Raw genomic sequence first — 803 nt, forward strand, 5'->3', positions numbered from 1 at the left:
AAATACAAAAAAAAAAAAAAAATTGCCGAGTGTGGTGGCGGGCACCTGTAATCCTGGCTACTCGGGAGACTGAAAAAGGAGAATCGCTTGAACCCGGCAGGCAGAGGTTGCAGTGAGCTGAGATGGTGCCACTGCACTCCAGCCTGGGTGACAGAGTGAGACTCCATCTCAAAATAAATTAATTAATTAATTAAATTTAATTCAATTTAATCCACCTCTAAATTTATCTCTGGGTGATGCTAAATAATCTTTTAGCCCAATCACAATCCCATCTGGATATTCAATAACTCAAAGACTAAGTTGAAGTTAGTTACCAACACTTCCTCATCCTATAGTGTTGTTGTCCATAAACCTTTTGGGGCTCCCTATTTATCTTCAGATTATATACAGTCAAAATCCATCTGGGTGCAGTGGCTCATGCCTGTAATCCCAGCATTTTGGGAGACCACGGTGAAAGGATTGCTTGAGCCCAGGAATTCAAGAGCAGCCTGGGCAACATAGTGAATTCTTTTGAAATTAGCTGGGCATAGTGGCACACACCTATAGTTCCAGCTTCTCAAGAGGCTGAAGCAGAAGGATCACTTGAACCCAGAACTTCAAGGCTACAGCGAACTATGACTGCACCACTGCACTCCAGTCTCAGCGACAGAGTGAGATCCCATCTTAAATAAATAAAGTCTCCCACATTTGGGGTTTAAGGACCTATCAGGCTAGACCAAAGTCTTTTTTTTTTCTTCCCCAATTAGCAACAATCGCACCTCAGATAAACCTCATTGGCTACGATATTGCCACCGCACAAAGCT

The 803-nt window shown here is 42.8% G+C and overlaps 1 pseudogene; it reads right to left on the reverse strand.

Moving 5' to 3' along the window:
- Positions 1 to 680: 680 nt before the first annotated feature.
- Positions 681 to 803, reverse strand: LOC123570691 (U4 spliceosomal RNA; annotated as a pseudogene).

Source organism: Macaca fascicularis, chromosome 1 (genome assembly GCF_037993035.2).
Source record: "Macaca fascicularis isolate 582-1 chromosome 1, T2T-MFA8v1.1".
Lineage (NCBI taxonomy): Eukaryota > Metazoa > Chordata > Mammalia > Primates > Cercopithecidae > Macaca > Macaca fascicularis.